Consider the following 21,678-nt stretch of genomic DNA (forward strand, 5'->3'; position numbering starts at 1 on the left):
ACCATACTCGTGATTCTAACCCTAACCCTCATCCTAGCTCTAACTTTAGCTCAATCCCTAACACTTACGCTAAACTGAACCCTAACACTAACTCTAGGAGTATCCCAAATCCTAGCCCTAATCCTAACCTTAACCTAAGCCCTAACACTAGCACTAAACCAATTCATTACTCTAAACATAAGCCTCAACAAAATGCTGACCCAAGGCCTAACCCTAACCCTATCCCTAACACTAACTCTATCCATTACTCTAACCCTAACCATAACCCAAATGCTAATTTGAACCCTAAACTTAAACCTTAACCCAAACCAAACCCTAACCCATACTCTGACCCTAGTAATAACCTAGCTCTATACCTGACCCCTACACTAAACCTAACCCTTACACTAGACCTAGCCATAAACCTATCCCTAATACTATCCCTAACCATAACCTTAGACTTGAAATTATCCCTAGCCCTATTTCTAGCCCTAACCCTAACACAAACCCTAGCCCTCATCCTAGCCCTAAACCTAGACTTAATCGTAAACCGAACCCAACCCTAACCATATACCTAAATATAACCCTAGCCCTAGCACTGAACCTAGCTATATAAACCCATCCCTTCCCCTGAAACTAAACCTACCCGTAGCCCTAAACATAGGCCTAACCCTTACACTAATCATAGTGCTAACCCTACACTTATTTGAACTCTAAATTTAACCCTACCCCTAAACCTAGCCCTAAGACTAACTCTAACTCACACCCTAGCCCTATTTTTATTTATAACTCTATTCATTACCATAACCCTAACAATAGCCCTAACCTGGGCCCTAACACTAGCCATAGCCCTAACCCTAGATCTAACCATAACTCTAAATCTAGCCTTAATCTTAAGCCTAAACCTCATTCTAAAATTAGCTCTAACACTATTGCTAATCCTAAAACTAGCCCTAATCCAAGCCCTAGCCCTAAAACAAAACTGAGCCATTGCTCTAAGCCTAAACCTTAACCTAAACCAAACTGTAACCCATAACTAGCCATAACCCGAGCTCAAATTCAAGTCCTAGGCCTAAAACTAACCCTCACCCTGATTCATATCCAAACACAAACCCTAGCTCTAAATATCACCCTAATTCTAAAACTAATGCTAACACTAGACCTGGCTGAAAACCTAACCCTAAAACTAACCCTAATCTTTACCCTAGTTCTTACATTGGCCTTAGCCAAACCCTAGCCATAACTCTAACACAAAAATAGCCCTAATCTGAGCCCTAACACTAGAATTAATGCTAACCCTAACCTTAAAACTAGCCCTAAACCTAACCCTAATCCTAGCCATAACCCTAGCTCTAATCCTATCCAGTAACCTAAGCCAAACCCTATTCATAATGCTAACTTTAGTTCTAATCCTAATCCTTAGTCAAACACAAACAATAACCCTATTACTAGTCCTAACACTTTCCCTCATTCTAGATCTAACCCTAACCACAAGCCTCACCCTAACCTGCCCCTAAACTATTATAGGTCTAAACCTGACCCTAAACAAAAACCGAAACCTGTAACTAGCACTACCTGTAAACTTATACCTAAACCTTAACCTAACACTAGCCCCAGACCTAAACCTAATCCTAAATATAGCTATTATTCTAGCCCTTGACCTAAACAAAAACTTAGTGCTAGCCCTAACAATAAACCTTATACTAACCAAATACTAACCAAATACTAACCATACCACTAGACCTAAACCAAGTCCTATTCTGGATTTCACCCTAACCCTAACTTTAACCTGAACACTGGCCATGACACTAACATTAAACCTAGCTCTAAACCTGACCCTAAACCAAAAGCTAAACCTAACACTAGTCCTAGCCATAACCCTAATTCTAAAACTAGCTCTAATCAGAACCCTAGATCTTCCATTACACATAGCACTACCCGAGGCCTAAACCTAACACAAAACTTAAATAACCCTAACCCTAATCGAGGCCTAAACCTACCCTAAGTATAACCCTCACCCTATCCCTAACCCTAACCCTAGTCTTAACCCTAGCTCAAAGCCTAACCCTTAGTTTAAACATAACCATAGCACTATTCCTAATTATAACCCTAACCGTAGCCCTAATCCTAACCTGAATACTAGACCTAACACTAGCTCTAACCCTAGCCATTACCCTAACTACAACCATAACCCTAATGATAACCCTTTCCCTAATCTTAACTGAAACCTTAACCCGAATCATAAACCTAACCGTAGACCTACCCTAAACCTAACCGTAGACCTAACCCTAAACCTAAACCTTGCCATAGCCTTAACCCTAACTCAAACCCTAATTCTTACCCTAAAACCAACAGTAAACCTAGCCATAAAACTAAACTTAAACATAAACCTAACCTTAATCATAAAGCTAACCTAACATCTAACCCAATCTATTACCCTAAACCTAATTCTAAACCTAATGAAAACTCTAGCCCTAACCCTAAAACTAACCCTGACCATAGCACTAAACATAACCCTCGTCCTAGACCTAACCCTGGCTCAAAACCTAACATTTACCATAAATATAACCCTAACCCTCCCCTAAACTAGGGTTAATAGCCCTAACCGAAAACCTAATGTAACTCTAGCCCTAATCCTAACCTAACCCTAGCCCTAACCATAGCTCTAAACTTATATATTATCCTTATGATAACCTTATACTAATGCTAACCCTCGACATAACCCTAATCCTATTGCTAACCCTAAAGCTCTCCATTGCCCTAACCCTACCCTGAAATCTAAACTTAACCCAGTCAATTACCCTAACCCTAAGCCTAATGCTCATTTGAGCCCTATCCCTAAACCTTATACTAAAACAAACCCTAACCCAAATCCTGACCCTAAAAATACACCTAGCTCTAAAACTGACACTTACCCTAAGCCTAACACACTAGACATAGACACAAACCTAACCCTAAATCTACCCCAAACTGTAACACTAGACCTGACATTAGCCCTAGCCCTAATTATAGACCTAACTCTACAACAAACCCTAGCCATCATCCTAGCCCTAAACGTAGCCTGAATCATAACACTAACCCTACCCTAGCCCTAACCCTAATTCTAACCCTCACCCTATCTCTAAACCTAGCTATAACACCATATCTTACCCTAAAATTAACCATAACCCTGGACCTAACACTAGGCCTAAGCTGAACACTAACCCTAGCCCTAATCCTAGCTCTAACTTAACCCTATCCCTAAAACTAACCAAAACCCTAGGCCTAAGACTAAATCTAACTCTCACCCTAGCCCTAGCCCTAGCCCTAGCCCAAGTTCTAACCCTATCAGTTAAACATAACTATAACCCTACCCCAAACACTTGCCCTATAGTTAGACCTACCCCTAATCCTAGATCTAACGCTAAATCCAAATCTAACCATAAACCAAAGCCTAAGCCTAACACTAACACTAGCCCTAACCCTAATGCTAATCTTATAACTAGTCCAAACCCTAAACCTAGGAATAAAACTAGTCCAAACCCTAAACCTAGGAATAAAACAAAAATGAGCAACAGCCCTAACCCTAAACGTTAACTTAACTCAAACCCTAAAACTACACCTAGACATAACCCTAGCCTAATTTGAGTCCTTCTAACCTTAAAACTTACTCTGACCCTGACTCATATCCTAACACTGACCCTAGTTCTAAAGACCACCCTAAACTTAAACCAAACCCTAACAGTAACCCTAGCCTTAATTCAAGTAATAAACCTAACCTTAAAGCTAACCCTGACCTGACTGATATTCTAACAATCACCCTAGCTCTAAACACAGCCCTCACCTTAAACCAAACACTAACAGTAACCCTAGCCCTTATTTGAGTCCTAAACCTAACCCTAAAACTAACCCTGATGCTGATTTATATCCTAACAATAACCCTAGCTATAAATATTACCCTAACCTTGAACCTAAAACGAACACTAGACCTACCGCTAACCCTAACCCTAACCCTAAAACTAAGCCTAATTGTAACCCTGGCTCTTACATTAGCCCATGCCCAAATCTAGCCTTAACCCTAACAAACAAAGTAGCCCTAATCCGAGCTCTAAACCTATATTTAACCCTAACCCTAACCCTAACTCTAGCATTAACCCTAGCTCTAAGGCTATCCCTTAACTTAAGAAAAACCCTAACCCTAATGGTAACAATAGACACTAACCCTGACCCTTATTCTGACACTAAATCTATCCCTAGGTGTAAAACTTACCCTAACCCTAGACCAAACTCTAACACTAGCCCTAGATCTAAACCAAATCTTAAATCTAGCCTTAACTCTAGCCCTAGACCTAAACATAAACCTAGCCCTAGCCCTAACAATAATCCTTAACATAACTCAAACACTAACCCTACATCTAGACGTAAACCTAGTCCTAATTCTGGATCTAACCCTAACCCTAACACTATTCCCAAAGCTAACCCTGATTCTAACACTGAACCTAGCTTTAAACCTGACACTAACACAAAACCTAAACCTAACACAAGACCTAGCCATAATCCTAACCCTACAACTAGCCCTCAACATAACCCTAGCTCTTACATTACCCATAGCCCTAACCCTAGGCCTAAACCTAACACAAAACCTAGAGCTAATCCTAGGTCTAAATCAAGCCTTAAGCATAACCCTAACCCTAACCGTAGCCCTAACCCTAACCTAACATTTGCCTTAGTTCTAATCCTAGCTCAAAGCCTAAACATTAATGTAAACATAACCTATACCTATCCCTCAATCTAACCCTAACCCTAGCCCTAATTTTAACCTTAACCCTAGGCCTAAACCTAGCTTTAAACCTACCCATTACTCTAAACATAAGCCTAACCATATTGATAATCCTAGACTTAATGCTAAACCTAAACCTAACTGGAAAACTAACCCTAGACCTAACCTTATACCCCACACTTGCCATAGATATAACCCTAGCTCAAACCCTAACCCTTACTATAAACCTAAACATATCCATAGCCCTAACTCTAAGCCTTAACCTCAATCTAACATTAAACATAGCCCTAATTCTACATCTAATTGTATACATTACCCTAACCCTAAACCTATCCCTAATGATGTCACTAGCCCTAATTCTAACCTTAATCCTATGAGTACTATAATCTTATCCCTAGAAGTAATCCTAAACCTAACCCTCACCCTAGCCCTAACCCTAGCTCAACACCTGACCCTTATGCTAAACATAAATGTAAGCCTAATCCTAGTTTTAATCCTAACCCTAACCATAATTCTAAACATATTCCTAACCATAAACCTAACCCTAATTTTAGCTCTAATCATATCCATTATACTAACCATAACCCTTACCCTAATGCCCACCCTAGGCCTAACCTTAACCCTATCACTAACCCTAACCCTATCAATTACCCTAAACCTATTGTGAATTCTAAACAAAAACCTATCTTTACCCTAACCCACACACTAGTGCTAATTCAAGCCCTAAACCTAAACCATAACCTCAAACAAACTCTAACACTGACCCTTATTCTAATAAATCTTGTATCTCTAAAGTTGATTTGAACACTAAACCTAACCCTTACACTTGACCTAAACATAACCTTAATCATAAAACTATCCCCAAACGTAAGCTTAGTCTTGGCATTAACCATAGCCCTAATCCTAGCCCTAAACCTAACACAAACCCAGCCCTTGTCCTAGTCCTAAACCTAGCCTTAATCCTAACCCTAAACCTAACTTTAGGCCTACCCCAAAAACTAACCATAGCCCTAATCTTAGCCCTAATTGAGTCCTATTCCTAACCCAAGCCCTAAGACTAACTCTAACTCTGACCCTATCATCATCCCTAGTTCTAATCCTATCCCTTACCATAACCCTAATCCTAGCCCTAACCCTAGCCCTATCATTAGCTCTAGCCCTAACCCAGATCTATTTTTAATTATAAATCAAACCCTAACCCTAAGCTAAACCGTAACCCTAACTCTAAATCTAACCTTAACCCTTGCAGTAAAACAAAACTGAGCCATAGCCCAAACCCTAATCCTTAACCTAAACCAAACACTAACCCTAATCTTAGATCTAATTCGAATTTTAAGCTGAAAACTAGAACTAACACTGACCCTGACTCTGACCATAATACTAACCCTAGTCTAATAGTCACCCTAAACCTAACCTGAAACCTAACACTGGACCTACCACTAACTCTAACTCTAAATTTAACCCTAATTTTAACCCTGGTACTTACTTAGCCATACCCCTAACCCAAGCACTAACTTAACCCAAAACCTAGCCCTAATCCAAGCCCTAACTCGAGTTTTAACCCTAACCCTAATCCTAACCCTAGCCCTAATCAAAACCATAACCCTAGCCCTAACCCTAGCTCTAACCCTATCCATTGCTATAACCATAACCCTAGGCCTAAACCTAACCCTATCCCTATTCCTACACCTATGCATTATTCTAAACCAAACCTAAACCCTAATCCTCACCCTATGATTACACTAACAGTAACAATTTTGCTATTTTGAGCCCTAACTTTAAAGCTTAACCTATCCCAAATTCTAACCCAGACCTTGACTCTAGCTCTAAACCTGACCCTAACCCTAACCCTTACATTACATGTAGCCATAAACCTAATCCTAAAACTATCTTTAACCATAACCCTAGATCTGAAATTAGCCCTAGCCCTAATCCTAGCACTAACACTAAAATGAACCGTAGCCCTCATCCTGGTCTTAATCATTACCATAACCCTAACCATGGCCCAAAACATAATTCTAACCATCACCTTATCTCTAAACCTAACTATAATGCCATTCCTTACCCCAAACTTAACCCTAACTATAGGCCTAAGGTGAACACTAACCGCAGCCTTAATCCTAGAACTAACTTAACCCTATCCCTAACCCTAACCCTAACCCTAAACCTAAGACTAACTCTAACTCTCACACTAGCCCTATCCCTACTTCTAACTTTATCCATTAACATAATCCTAACCCTAGCCCTAACCCTAGCCCTAACCCTAGCCATAACTATTGCCAAATCTTTATTCCTAGTCCTAAACCTAGATCTAATGCTAACTCTAAATTTAACCCTAACCCTAAACCTAAGCCTAATATTAACACTAGCCCTAGCCCTAATGCTAATCATAAAACTAGCCCTAACACTAACCCTTGCAATAAAACAAAAACGAGCAATAGCCATAACCCTAAACCTTAAATTAAACCAAACTTTAATAATACACCTAGACCTAACCCTAGCCCTAATTCGAGTTTTAATCTTAACCTTAATACTAACCCTAACTCTGACTCATATCCTAACACTCACCCTAGCTCTAAAAACCACCCTAACCTTAAACCAAACCCTTATAGTAACCCTAGCCTTAATTTGAGTCCTAACCTTAACCCTAAAGCTAAACCTGACCCTTATTATTATTAACCTAACACTAACACTAGCTCTAAATTTCACCCTAACCTTAAATCTAATCCTAACACTAGAGGTTTAACCCCTAACCATACCCTAAAATTAAGCCTAAAACCCTAGTTCTTACATTAGCCTTTGCTCTAACCATAGCCATAACCCTAACACAAATACTAGCCCAAATCTGAGCCCTAAATCTAGCTTTAACCCTAACCCTAGCCCTAACCCTAGCTCTAATCCTATCCCTTAACCTATGCCAAACCCTAAACCTAATGCTAAGCTAATCCTAATCCTTAACATAATCCAAACCCTAACCCTATTAGTAGTCCTAACCCTAACCCTCATTCTAGCTCTAACCATAACCCAAACCCTAACCCTAACCCTGACCCTTATTCTGACCTGAACATTAATCATAGGTGTAAAACTGAACCTAACCCTAAACCAAACTCTAACACTACCCATACCGGTACCTTATACCTAAACCTAACCCTAACACTAGCCCTAGAGCTAAACTTAATCCTAATCTATCCATAACTCTAGCCCTAGACCTAAAGAAAAACCTAGCCCTAGCCCTAATAATAACACTTAGCCTAATGCCAAACACTAACCCTTCCCCTAGACTTAACCCTAGTCCTAATTCTGGCTTTCCCATTAACCATAACCCTAAACTGAACACCGACCCTTACACTAACACTAACCCTAGGCTCTAAACATCACCCTAACCCCAAACCTAAACCTAAAACTATACTTAGCTCTAACATTAACCCTAAAACTAGCCCTAATCATAACAAAGTTCTTACATTTGCCATAGCCCTAACCTATTGCAAAACCTAGGCTTAACCCAAGCCCTACCATAGCTTTAACCCTAAAGCTAACCATAACCCTAACCTTAGCCCTACCCTAAACCTAAGCCTAACCCTAGACCTAATCATAAGCATAACACTAGCCCTATCACTAGCTCTAACCTTATCAATTACCCTAATGATAACCCTGACGCTTTTACTAACCCTAGGCCGAACCCTAATCCTATCCCTAACCCTAACCCTATCCATTACCTACACCTAACCTGAACTCTAAACCTAAATCTATCATTAACCTATCCATAACCATAATGATAACTTGAGCCTTAACCCTAAACCTTAATCTAATAAAATCTCTAACCCTGACTCTGACCCTAATAATACCCATAGCTCTAAACCTGACCCTAACAAGAAACCTGACCCTTACAATAGACCTAGCTCTAAACCTAACCCTAAAACTCTCCCTAACTGTAACCCTAGACCTGACATTAGCCCTAGCTCTAATCCTATTCCTAATCCTGACACAAACCTTAGACCACATCCTAACCATAAACTTTGCCTTAATCATAAACCTAACCCTAACAATAACCCTAATTCTAATCCTCACCCTAGTCCTAAAAGTAGCTATAATCCCATCCCTTAACCTAAACCTAACCTAACCCTAACACTAACACTAACCCTAGCCCTAAACCTAGTCCTAACACTAACACTAACCCAAGCCCAAATCCCTGCCCTAATTTAGCCCTATCTCTAACCAAACCCTAACCCTAGCCCTAAGAATTACTCAAACTCTCGCCCTAGCCTTATAACTAGTTCTAACCCTATCCCTTACCATCACCATAAACCTAGCCCTAAATTTATCCCTAATCTTATCCCTATCCTTAGCCCTAGCTCAAATCCTGGATCTAAACTTAACTCTAAATCTAACCCTAAACCTAAGGCTAAACCTCACACTAACACTAGCCCTAATCCTAACATTAATCCAAAAACTAGCCCTAACTAACCCTAGCCCTAAAACAAAACAGAATCATAATCGTAACCCTAATACTTAACCTAAACCAAAACCTAACCCTAAACCTAGCCCTAATACTATCTCTAATTCTAGTCCTAACCCTAACCTGAAAACTAATCCGGACCCTGACTCCTACCCTAACATTAAACCTAACTCTAAACACCATCATAAACATTATCTTAAACCTAACACTAGACATAGCCCTAACCCTGACCCTATCACTAGCTCTAATCATAATGTTACTTAGTTCATTAGCTGTAGCCTTAACCCTAGCCCTAACCTAACCCAAAACCAAGCCTTAATCCGAGTCCTAAACCTAGTTATTTTTAATATTTATTTTTTAGTTTCGGTGGACACAACATCTTTATTTTATTGGTATGTGGTGCTGAGGATCGAACCCAGTGCCCTGCACATGCAAGGCGAGCACCCTACTTCTTGAACCATATCCCCAGCCGCTAAACCGAGCTTTAACCCTAAACGTAAATCTAACCCTAACACAAACAAAAGCCCTAATCCTATACATAACTCTACCCCTAACCTTAAGTCTAATCCTATTTATTACCCTAAGGATAACCCATTATGCTAACCCTAGGCCTAACCCTAAACCTGTCCATTACACTAAACCACACCTAAACACTCACCCTAACCCCCCAAAAGCCCTAATACTATATATAACCCTATCCCTAATCTTAGGTCTAACCCTATCCATTACCCTAATGATAACCCTTATGCTAACCCTAGGCCTAAGCCTAACCCAATTCATTACACTAAACCACACCTAAACCCTAAACCTAACCATTTCATTACCTTAACCCAAAACCCTAAAGATAATTCAAGCCCTAAACCTAAACCCTAACCTAACCCAAACCCTCACCTTGATCCTGACCCTAATAAAAACCCTAGCTCTAAAACTGACCCTCAGTATACAACTAACCCCTACACTGGACCAAGCCATAAACCTAACACTAAATCTATCCCTAACTGTAACCCTAGACCTGACATTAGCCCTTGCCCTAATACCAGCCCTAAAACTAACACAAACATTAGCCCTCATCCTAGCCCTAAACCTACCTTTAATCATAACCTTAAAAATAACCCTAGCCCTAACCCTAATACTAATACTTGCCCTAGCCCTCAACCTATCCATAACCCAATACCTCACCCTAAACATAATCCTAACTCTAACACTAACCCAAGGCCTAAACCTGACACTAATACTATCCCTAATTTAGCCCTATCACTAACCCTAACCCTAATCCTAGCCCTAACACTAACTGTAACTCTCATACTAGCCCTAATACTAGTTCTAACCCTAACTGTTACCATAATCCTAAATCTAACCCAAACCTTAGTCCTAACCCTTGCCCTATCCTTAGCCCTAGCCCTAACCATAGATCAAAACCTAACTCTAAATCTAACCCTAACCCGAAGCCTAAACCTAACCATTATAAATACATTTATATTTAGACTCTGTGTCTACAGATGTTGGCTTCAATTATTATTTAGAATATAGTCATTCGTTTCATAAAAGGCATACCATTTCTGGTGGTGTGTAGAAAATGAGGGTCAGGGGTAGGATGCTATGTTAAGGGGGAAAGGAATGAGGGTATATGATTAATCTAACTTAGCAACTTTGGAGGAGAACTCTAATGGATAGACAGGGGGAATTTATGGAAGAAGGTATAAATTCAAACTCCTTATCTGTATTCATAAAATTACCTTATGTATACACAGAAAAAGTTAGTAGGCTGAAAGTGGGATAGAGAAAGAAGAAAAATAACAAGGTAAGAAAGAAAGAGAGGGAGAAAGAAAATAAGAGCAAATAAAGAGATGGTGAGGTGGGGCCTATGCAATTCCTCTATATTATACAATTCTAATGATTCAGTTTTTAAAGTCCAGTTTTATGGAATGTTCTTGGTTTCACATATGTTGAGGTTGTGAGGACCAGAGGGGAAAGGGTAGAGGAGAATGTATGAGAAGAGCAAGAAAAGAAAAGTAAGAAAGAAAAAAAAGTCTCTCCACACTCTGTTTTCTTTTCTTGCAGTAGGTGGAGTTGTCTATTCCTAGCTTGAGTCTCTTTGCTCAGGGTGGTAGAGGTAGCCAGGTTGAGAGAGCTTGAACTTCTACCTGGAGCCTCCCTACTTTTAGTCTCTGAATTGGAAACCAGGTGCCTGTAGAGTTGCTGTTCCACATTGACAGCTACACTCCCAAAAACTTGTGAGAAAAATCTTGAGTTGTTACAGTTGGAGATAGGGGAGTTGGAAACCGGGTACCTGATAAGCTACAGAACCAAGCTGGTAGCCACACCCACTGATAGATAGCGAGTAAGGTTTTGCAAGATGGATTCCATCTATTACCCATGTATGGTGTTTGGTGAGGTGGGTGGTTCTGGAGTGACCTTGTGCTCTTTCCAGAGCTCGGTCTGGTGACCCACAAGCAAAGCCTCTGTGATCTGTGCTGCCTTCTGTCTGTGCAGAGAGTGCCTGTGTGGCTGAGACTGCTGTCTGCACCCAGAGAAACTGCGCAGCCGAGCCTTCCATCTGCAGTGAGAGAACCCATGCAACCCTAGTTTTCTTCAAATTTCTATGACACTGGGCAGGATTCATCTTTTACTTAGCCTTACTAAGCTCCACAGGTTTGGGCCTTGTCAGTTCAATGGTTCGCTGTCAGGAACAGTTTGTATTTTAAGGTTTCCCTTCATTATGGCTTATTGATGTGAATGCAAATTGAGCTGGAAATCAAACAGGGTTGGCAGGAGGTGCTTGGAACTTCACACAATCAGTTCTCAGTGGGCACTCTCTGGTTTCTTTCTTTTGAAGGTAGGACAAAGATGAAGCATGCAAAAGAAACTTTATCTGAGAGCCCTTAAGGACAAAACAGAGAAACATGTATGTACTGAAATAAGTCTCCCAACAATTTGATTAGATTTCATCTTTTAGCTTGCTCCACTAGGTTCCCCAAGTTTGGCACTTCTAAGATCAATGGTTCTCTAAACAGGTAAGGGTTAGTGTTATGGTTGGGGTTAGGGCTAGCTTTAGAGTTAGTGTGAGGGTTAGAGTTTGTTTTGTTCAAATTTCTTTGATACTTGGAAAATTTATCTTTTATCTAGCCTTACTATGTGCCCCAGTTTGGGGCCTTCTGGGTTCAATGGTCCGCTGTTAGAAATAGTTTGTTTTTAATGCCTCACTTAATTTTTACCTATATGGGTAAATTAGAATGGAGCTGGAAATCAGAGGGTTGGTGCTAGCTGGTTGAAACTTCACATACTCAATCAGTTGTCTGTGGGCACTCTCTGGTTTCTTCCTTGTAAAAGTAGCAATAAGCTGAAGCATGCAAAACATGTTTATTCAAGAGCACTTTAGGAGAAAACAGGGCAATATGCATGTACTGAAATACCTCCCCCAATTATTTGGTTAGATTTCTTTGATACTGTGTGGGATTCCTATGTAAGCTTGCCCCACTAGTCTCCCCAAGTTTAAAACTTTTATGATTAAAGGTTGACTTAACAGGTTAGGCTTAGTGTTATGGTTAGAATTAGGGTTATAACTAGTGTTAGGGTTAGAGTTAGTTTTTTTTATCCTTTTAAATACTGGGCAGGATTTATCTTTTTCCTATTCTTAGTATGCTCGCCATGTTTGGGCCTTTTAATAAAAGAGTTTGCTCTCAGGAACTGTTTTATTTTTCATGTTTCTCTTCTTTGTGCCATATAGGGGTGAATGGAAATGAAGCTGGAAATCAAACAGGGTTTGTGCTAGCTGCTTGAAACTTCACACACTTAATCAGTTCTCAGTGAGCATTCTCTAGTTTGTTTCCTGTGAAGTATCCCTAAGCTGAAGTAGAAAGAAACAACTTTATCTCTGAGTGCTTTAGGAGGAAGCAAAAATACACATGTACTTAAAGACCTTGACTTTTTTTGGTCAGATTACTTTGATAGTGTACAGGATTCATTTTTGACCAACCTTAGTAGACTTCCCAAGATTGGGCCTTCAAGGTTCAATGGTTCAGTTCAGGAAGAGTTTGAATTTTTAGTTTTCACCACATTATGGCCTATAGGTGTGAATGGAAATGAAGCTGGAAATCAAACAGTGTTGGTGCTAGCTGCATGAAACTTCACACACTCAATCACTTCACTGTGGGCATGGTCTGGTTTGTTCCTTGTGAAAGTACCTTAAGGTGAAGCATGAAAAAACAATTTATCCAAGAGCACTTTAGGAGAAAAAAAGGGCAAAAAGGTATGTATTGAAACACCTTCCCCAATTATTGATCAGAATTTTTGATACTGGTCATGTTTCATCTGTTACCTTGCCCTACTAGACACCCCAAGTTTGGTGCTTTTATGATCAATCTCTATAAACAGGAAAGGCTAAGTTTTATTATTAGGGTTAGGGCTAGTGTTAGAACTAATGTTCGGATTAGAGTTAGTTTTGTTCAAATTTTTTTGATAGCGGTCAGAATTCATCTTTTACCTAGCATTACTATGTTTCCCAGGTTGGGCCTTATCATTTCAAGGTAAGGAACAGTTTGTGTTTTAAGGTTTCACTTCATCTTGACATCTATGGGTTAGGGTTAGTTTTAGGGTTAGGGCTATGGCTCACTTTTGTTTTAGGGCTAGGGCTAGGGTTAGGGCTAGATTTTGAATTAGTGTTATGGTTAGTGCTAGTGTTAGGGTGAGGTTTAGGCTTGGGTTTAGGGTTAGATTTAGAGTTAGAGTTAGGTTTAGATCCAGCGTTAGGGTTAGGACTAGTGTTAGTGTAACGGTAATGGATAGGGTTAGAACTAGAGAAATGGCTAGGATGAGAGTTAGATTTAAATTTATTACTAGACTTAGGGTTAGGGTTAGGGTTATAGCTAAAATAGGGCTAGGATTAGGGCTAGGGTTAGTGTTATGGTTAGGCCTAGGGATAGGGCTAGGTTTAAAATTAGCATTGGGGTTAGGATTAAGTTTAGGGGAATGGGTGGGGTTATAGCTAGCTTTAGGGCTAGGGAGAGGGTTAGAATTAGGATTAGGGCTAGGGTTAGTGTTTAGGTTAGGATTAAGGTAGGGTTTCTGTTAGGTTCAGGGCTAGAACTAGGGCTAGGACTAATGTCAAGCCTAGGGTTATGATTAAGGATAGTTTTAGGGTTAGGTTATGGCAAGGTTTAGCGTCAGAGCTATGTTTAGGGTAAGGGTCAAGTTTAGAGTTAGGGGTATTATTAGGTTTAGGGTCAGGGTTAGCATTTGGTTTTGGTCAAAGTTTACATTTAGTGCTTGAATTAGTGTTAGGTTTAGGCTTAGGGTTAGGGTAACAGATAGGGTAAGGTTTAGGTTTCAGTTAAGGTTTAGGGTAATGGATGGGTTAGGTTTAGCAAAGGGTTAAGGTTAGCATTAGGTTAGGATTATATTTAGTATAATGGATAGATTTAGAGCTAGGGTTAGGGATAGGTTATGATTTGGATTAAGTCTAAAATTAGAGTTCGGTTTAGGGATAGGTCTACGGTTTGGTTTTACAGTAAGTGTTAGGTTTAGGGCAAGGATTATGATTAGGTTAGGGTAAGGGTTACTGTCTGAGCTAGGGTAGTGGCTACGGCGAGGTTTAGGTTTACGTTCATGTCTAAGGATATGTTTATGGTTAGGGTTTGGTTTACGGTTCGGGTTATGGCTAAATTTTTCATTACAGTTAGGGTTAGGTTTAGGGTAATAAATAATGTTAAATTTAGGGTTAGGGTTAGGGTTAGGGTTTGGATTAGGACTAGTTTTAGGATTAGGTTTACTGTATGGCTTAATATTTCTGCTAGGGTTAGGGCTATGGTGAGGTTTAGGTTTATGTTTAGGTCTTGGGATACATTTATGGTTAGGATTAGGTTTAGTGTTAAGGATTGGGTTATAATTAGGATAATTGACAGGGTTAGAACTAAAGTTCAAGCTAGGATTAAGGTTAGGATAAGAGCTAGTCTTAGGGTTATGGTTTAGGATAGGACTAGGGTAATGTTATGTGTAAGGGTTTGGCTTTGAGCTAGGGTTAGATCTAAGGCAAGTGTTAGTGTTAAAGTTAGTGTCAGGGCTAGGGTCAGGGTTAGTGTTATGCTTAGGTCTAAGTTTAGGCCTGGGATTATGGCTAGGTTTTGTGTTAGGTTTAGGGATAGGGTTAGGACTATGGTTAGGGTTAGGGCTACTGTTAGGGTTAAGATTTGGGTTAAAATAGGGTTAGGGCTAGGATTATGTTTAGGGCTAGTATTAGGGTTAGGGTTATGGCTAGGTCTAGTGTTAGGACTAAGTTTGGATTAAGGTCAGGTTTAGAGACAGGTTAATGTTAGGGTCAGGGTCAGTGTTCTGGATAGGATTAGGGTTAGGGTTAGAGCCAGAATTAGGACTAGTGTTAGGTCTATGGGTAGGGTAAGAGTTTAGTTTAGGTTAAGGGTTACTGTTAGTGCTGGAGCTAGGATTTTTTTTAGGTCTAGGGCTAGAATTATAGCTATATTTAGGAATAGTTTTGGGTCTATTTCTAAGTTAAGGTTAGGTATAGGTATAGGCGTGCCAGTAGGGCTAGTGTTAGGGTTTGATTTAGGGTTAGGGTCAGGTTTAGAAATAGGGTTACTGTTAGGATCAGAATAAGGGTCAGGGTTAGGGTTAGAACTAGAATGAGGACTAGGGTTAGTACTAGTAATACTGTTAGTGTTTAAGATAGGCTAAGGATTAGGGCTAAGACTAGGGTTAGCATTTTGTTTAGGGTTTGGCTTACGGTAAGGGATAGGGTTAGAGCTAGGTTTAGGGCTCGGGTTAGGTTTAGGGTTAGGGCTTGTGTTAGGGTTCAGATTAGGGTTTAAGTTAGGGTTATGACTAGAATTAGGGGTAGGATTTATGTTAGGGTAAGAATAGGCTTATGACAACGACTAATGTATGAACTAGGGTTACTATTAGGGCTACTTTTAGGGTTAGGGTTAAGGCTAGGTCTGGTGTTAGGGTGAATTTAAGGTTAGGGTGATGTTTAGAGCTAGAATTAGTGTTAGGATCAGTGTCAGCATCAGGGTTATTTTTAGAGTTAGGGTTAGGGCTAGGTGTAAGTTTATGGTTTGTTTAGGTTAAGAGTTAGGGTTAGGGATATGGCTTGGTTTTGTTTTAAGGCTAAGGCTAGGGGTAAGGCAAGTTTTAGAATTAGCATTATTGTTAGGGCTAGTGTTAGGGTTTTGTTTAGGATTATGGTTATGGTTAAATTTAGAGTTAGGTTCAAATTTAGAGTTAGGGTTAGATTCAGGGTTGGGTTAGGGCTAAGGATAGAACTAGGGATAGGGCTAGTACAAGAGTTAGAGTTAGGCTTAAGGCTAGGTTTAGGGTTAGAATAGGACTAAATTAGGATTAGTGCTAGGCTTAGTGTTAGAGTTACGCCTAGGGTTAGGGCAGGGTTATGATTAGGTTTAAGATTATGGTTACATTTAGGGTTATGGTTCGGTTTAGGTTAAGGGATGGGGTTATAGCTAGGTTGAGGGCTAGGGCGAGGGTTAGAATTAGGGTTAAACCTCGGGTTATGGTTCGGGTTAGAATTAAGGCTAGGTTTAGGGCTAGGGTTAGGGCTAGGGCTAATTTCAGGTCCAGCTTTACAGTTAAAGATAGTTTAGGGTTAGGTTAGATGTAGTGTAAGGGTTAGGTTTTGGGTTAGGGTCAGGGTTAGACCTAAGGGTATTGTTTGGGTCAGGGTCGTGATTAGTGCTTGGGATAGGTTAAGGTTAAATTGTAGGGCTCAAATTAGCATAGGTTTAGTATTAGGGTAATGATATATTTTGGTTTAGGTTTCAAGTTAGGTTTAGGGTAATGGAGAGGGTTAGGATTAGGGATATGGTAAGGTTTAGCCTAGGGTTAGCATTAGGGTTAGGATTATGGTTAGGGTAATGGTTAGGGTTAGAGCTAGTGTTAGAGCTAAGGTTATGGTTATTATTAGTGCTAGGTTTAGGGTTACAGTTTTAGTTAAGGTTAGCCTAAGTGTTTGGGTTAGAGTTCAAGTTAGGGTTACAGCCAGTATTAGGAGTAGGTTTAGGGCTCAGATTAGGCTAGGTTTTGGGTTATGTTAGGGCAAGGGTTAGGGTTATGTCTAATGTAAGTACTAGGGTTAAAATTAGGGCTAGTTTTAGGGTTAGGTTTAGGGTTAGGGCTAGGTCTTGTTTTATGTTTAGGGTTTTGTTTAGGGTGATGTTTAAAGCTAGGGTTAGTGTTAGCATCAGAATCAAGGTTAGGGTTAGTTTTTTGGGTTCTGCTTAAAAGTAGAATTAGGGCTAGGGTTAGGGCAATGTGTAGGGTTAGGTTTTGGTTTAGGTTAAGGTTTAGTTTTAGGGCTATGGCTCGGTTTTTTTTATTAGGGCTAGGGCTAGAGTTAGGGCTAGTTTTAGGAGTAGCATTAGTGTTAGGGTTAGGGTTAGGGTTAGTGTTAGGTTTAGGCTTAAGCTTTGCATTAGGGTTAGATTTAGAGTTAAGGTTAGATAAAGGGTTAGGACTGGGCTAAGGAAATGGCTAGGGTTAGGCCTAGGGTTAGGGCTAGGTTTCGAGTTCCAGTAAGAAATACATTTAGAACAAGTTTTAGGGTTAGGGAGAGAGTTAGACTTAGTTTTAGGGCTAGGGTTAGGGTTAGGGTTAGGGATAGGGCTAAGTTAGGTCTATGATTATGAATAGGGTTGGTTTTAAGTTAAGCCTAGTTTTAAGGTTAGGGTTATGATTAAGGCTATGTTTATTGCTAATATAGGCTAGGGTTTGTGTTCGGGTTAGGGCTAGAATTATATCTATGGCTATTGTCAGGTCTAGGGTTATGGTTATGCATAGTTTTAGGGTTAGGTTTTGGCTATGTCTAATGTAAGGATTAGGTTTAGGGTAAGGGTCAGGGTAGAGTTAGGGGAATTATTAGGGTCAGGGTCATGGTTAGGATTTCTTTTAGGTTTGAGTTTAGGATTAGGGCTTAAATTAACATTAGGGTTACGGTTAGGGTGATGATAGGGTTAGATTTAGGGTTCAGGTTAGGTTTAGGGTAATTGATAGGGTTGGGGTTAGTGATAGATTTAGGATTAAGCTTAGGGTTAGCATTAGGGAAAGGGTTATATTTAGGGTAATGGATACAGTTAGAGTTAAGTTTAGGGCTAGGGTTATGGTTAGGATTAGATCTTGAGATAGGGTTAGGCCTAGCATTAGCATTAGGATATGGGTTATGATTAGGATAATGGATAGAGTTAGAGATAAGGTTATAGCTAGATGTAAGATTAGGATTATGTCTTGAGTTAGTGTTAATGTACGGGTTAGAACTTGAGTTAATATTACTGTTATGTTTAGTGTAAGAGTTAGCTTCTGAGCTATGATTAGGGTTAGAGCAAGGGTAGGTTCAGAGTTATGTTTAAGGATAGGATTACAGTAGGTTTAGGTTTAGGGTTAGGGTTAGGGGAATGATTATAATTAAGTTTAGGTTTACAGTTAGGGTAATAAATACAGTTCAATGTATGTTTAGGGTTAGGGACAGGGCTAGATTTAAGTTTAGGGTTAGGGTTAGGTATATCGTTATATTTAGGTTTATTGTAAGGGTTAGGGTTTGATTTATGTTTGGGCTATAGCAAATATTAGTTTAGGGTTAGGTCTAGGGTAAGTTTTCTGTTTAGGGTTAGGATTATGGTTAGGGTTAAGGCTAAGGTTACAATTAGGGTTAGTGTTAGGGTTAGGGTAATGAGTAAATTTAGAGCTAGGGTTAGGGCTTCTGTTAAGATTAGGATTAGGACTAGGTTTAGTGTTAGATTCAGTGATAGTTCTAGGTTTATGTTTATAGTAAAGGTTAGGTTTTTAGCTAGGTTTAGGACTAAGGTGAGGTTTAGGTTTGGGTTAGGACTAGGGTTATGTTTAGGTTTATGGTTAGGGCTAGGTTACAGCCTAGGATTATCTCTAGGTTTTATGTTAGGTTTAGGCCTAAGGTTAAAGATGCGGGTAATGTAAGACCTAGCATTATGATTAGGGCTAGTTTTAGGGTTAGGGTTTTGCCAAGCTCTAGTGTTAGGTTTAGATTTTCAGTTAGGGTCAGGTTTGGAATTAGGTTTACTGTTAAAGGCAGAGTCAGTGTTTGGGTTAGAGTTCAAGTTAGGGTTACAGCCAGTATTAGGAGTAGGTTTAGGTCTAGGGGTAAGGTTAGTGTTTGTGTTAGGATAAGGGTTATTGTTAGGCCTAGGACTAGATTTTTGTTTAGGTCTGGGGCTAGAGATAAGGCTGGATTTAGCATTAGGTTTCGGTCCAGGGCTAGTGTTAGGTTTTAGTCTAGTGTTAGGTTCAGGTGTAGTGTTAGGGTTTGGTTTAAGTTAAGGTTTAAGGTTAGGGCTATTTCTCTGTTTTACTGCTAGGGTTAGGGTTAGGGCTAGTTTTACCATTAGCATTAGGGTTAGGGCTAGTTTTAGTTATTGGCTTAGGCTTAGGGATAAGGTTAGATTTCGAGTTAGAGTTAGATCTAGGTTTAGGGCTAGAACTAAGGATAGGGCAAGGGTTAGGGATAGGGTTAGGGTTAGGGTTATGGATAGGCTTAGAACTAGGGATAGGTATAGTGTGAGAGTTAGAGTTAATCTTAAGTCTAGGGATAGGGTTAGGTTTAGGTATAAGTTATTGTTATGGCCAGTGTTAGGGTTTTCTCTAGGTTGAGGGTCAGTTTTAGACCTAGGGTTTGTGTTGGGGTCAGAATAAGGGACAGGGTTAATGTAAGGGTTTGGGATAGGAGTAGAGCTAGAATGAGGGCTAGGGTCAGGACTATTAATAGGGTTTGGATTTTGGTTAGCCTAAGGATTAGGCATAGATCTAGTTTTACCATTAGAGTTACAGTTTCACTTGGGGTAAGGGAGAGAGTTAGAGCTAGGTTTCGGGCTAGAGTTAGGGTAGGGTTAGGGTTAAAGTTAGGTTTAGGGTTTGGATTAGGGCTAGTTTTGTTAGGGTTAGAACTATGGTTAGAGCAATTGCTAATATAAGAACTAGGGTTACAATAAGGGTTAGATTTAGGGTTAGGGTTAGGGTTAGGTTTAGGGGTAGTTTTAGTGTTAGGGTTAAGTTTAAGGTTAGGGTGATATTTAGATCTAGGTTTAGTTTTAGGATATGAATCATGGTCAGAGTTAGTGTTAGGACTCACATAATGGCTATGGTTGCTGTTAAGCTTTGGTTTAAGTTTAGGATGGTGTTTCAAGCTAGGGTGAGTTTAGCATATGAGTCAGTGTCAGGTATACTTTTGGGGGTTAGGACTCGAATTAAGGCTATGGTTAGGTTTACGTGCAGTGTTAAGGTTTGGTTTAAGTTAGGTTTAGGGTTAGGGCTATTGTTTGGTTTTGTTTTACTGCTAGTGGTAGGGTTAGGGCTAGGTTTATGATTAACATTAGGATTAGGTTTAGTGTTAGCATGAGGCTTAGGCTTAGGTTTAGAGCTAGGACTAAGGATTGGGCAAGGTGTAGGTCTAGGGTTAGGGTTATGGTAAGGACTAGGATTAGAACTAGTGATAGGGCTAGTGTGAGAATCATTGTTAGTCATAGGGCTAAGGTTAGTTTAGGGTTAGGAATAGGGCTAAATAAGGGCTAGTATTAGGTCTATGGTTAGTGTTCAGTTTAAGCATAGAATTAGGGTTAGATTTAGGATTTAGTTTATGGTAAGGGATGGTGTTATACTAGCTTTAGACATAGGGTGATGTTTAGAATAAGGGTTAGTATTAGGGTTATGATTAAGGCTAGGTTTGGGGCTTAGATGAGGGCTATGGTTTGTTTTAGGGTTAGGGCTAGGATTAGGAGTATAGCTAATTTTAAGTCTAGAATTATGTTTAAAGATAGTTTTAGGGTTAGGATTATGGGTACATCTAGGGTAAGGTTTGGGTTTAGTGTTAGGGTCAGGTTTAGGACTACGAGTATTATAAGGTGAAGGTCTAGATTAGGGTTTGGAATAGGTTAAGGCTTAAAGTTAGGGATTGATTTAACATTATGGTAAGGGTTTGGGTAATGATAGGCTTAGAATTAGGGTTCATGTTAGGTTTAGGGTATTGGATAGGGATAGGTTTAGAGATAGGGTTAGGTTTAGGCCTAGGGTTAGCATTAGGGTTAGGGTTATTGTTATGGTAATGTATAGGGTTAGGGCTAGATTTATGGTTATGATTAGGGCTAGTGCTAGGATTAGAGTTAGGGTTAGGGTTAAAGCTCTGGTTAGGGCTCGGATTTGGGCTACGATTTGGATTAAGTTAGTGCTAGGATTAGGATTACAGCTAATGTAAGTACAAGGGTTAAAATTAGGGGTAATTTTAGGGTTAAGATTAGGGCTAGATTTAGTGTTAGGTTTAGGGTTAGAATTAGGGTGATGTTTAGAGCTAGAATTAGTGTTAGTGTCAGAGTCAGTGTCAGGGTTAGTTTTAGGGTTCGGCTTAAAACTCGAATTAGGGCTAGGGTTAGGTGTAGATTTATGGTTAGGGTTTGGTTTAGTTTAAGGCTTTTGGCTCTGTTTTGTTTTAGGGTATGGCTTG

Source organism: Marmota flaviventris, chromosome 1 (assembly GCF_047511675.1).
Source record: "Marmota flaviventris isolate mMarFla1 chromosome 1, mMarFla1.hap1, whole genome shotgun sequence".
Classification (NCBI taxonomy): Eukaryota; Metazoa; Chordata; class Mammalia; order Rodentia; family Sciuridae; genus Marmota; species Marmota flaviventris.